Source organism: Camelus dromedarius, chromosome X (genome assembly GCF_036321535.1).
Source record: "Camelus dromedarius isolate mCamDro1 chromosome X, mCamDro1.pat, whole genome shotgun sequence".
Classification (NCBI taxonomy): domain Eukaryota; kingdom Metazoa; phylum Chordata; class Mammalia; order Artiodactyla; family Camelidae; genus Camelus; species Camelus dromedarius.
This window is the reverse complement of record NC_087472.1, coordinates 37,193,809-37,194,472: the sequence shown is the minus strand read 5'-3', so window position 1 is coordinate 37,194,472 and position 664 is coordinate 37,193,809. Positions and strand designations below refer to the sequence as shown.

At 44.1% G+C, this 664-nt stretch overlaps 1 non-coding gene across 1 annotated transcript; it reads left to right on the top strand.

Moving 5' to 3' along the window:
- The first annotated feature begins 201 nt into the window (after positions 1–201).
- Positions 202–331, top strand: LOC116151111 (small nucleolar RNA SNORA11). The gene has a single exon (XR_004134893.1). It is a non-coding gene; the product is annotated as a small nucleolar RNA SNORA11 (small nucleolar RNA).
- Positions 332–664: the final 333 nt, after the last annotated feature.

The window sequence follows — 664 nt, the reverse complement described above, 5'->3', positions numbered from 1 at the left end:
CTTAGGCCCAGCTGAAAACTCTAAGAGGATAGAGGATAAGTTTTTCCTCCCCTATAGGTGATAAGTGGTCTAAACCAGAATAGTAGCTGTGGAGGTGGTAAGAGATAGTGGATTCTGGACACGTTTGGAAGGAAGAGAGAACAGGATTCATTGATGGGTTGGACGTGATGGTGAGAAAGTAATCAAGAATACAGTATCTCTGGGATGTGCTCAGAGAAGGGGGCCTGAAGAAATGACTCCTCTGTTTACAACACACCCAACAGGAATCTGGGTTCATTGTGACAAATGGCACAAAACTTGGGGCCTTCCTATGAACACATACCCTACACATGTCCCCCTGCACCTCCACATGGCTGCTGGGCAAGACCAGTGGGACAGGGCTCAATACTGGAAGAAAAACCGCAGTATTTAGTGGGGGAATTTGCCACCTAGAGCCTGTCTGGTCCATGAATGGGTGGGCTATGAGTGGTCTTATAGACATGAAGGCTTTGAACTTCTTTTCAAGGGAAAAAAGAGATTCCATATGCCATTCTGGAGTAGCGAAGTTTTTTAGAGCAGTGAAAATACTTTGTATGACATTATACTGATGGATATCTATGTCCTTATACTTTTGTCCAAACTAAGGTGAACTGTGGACTTTGGTGATTATGATGTGTCAACATAC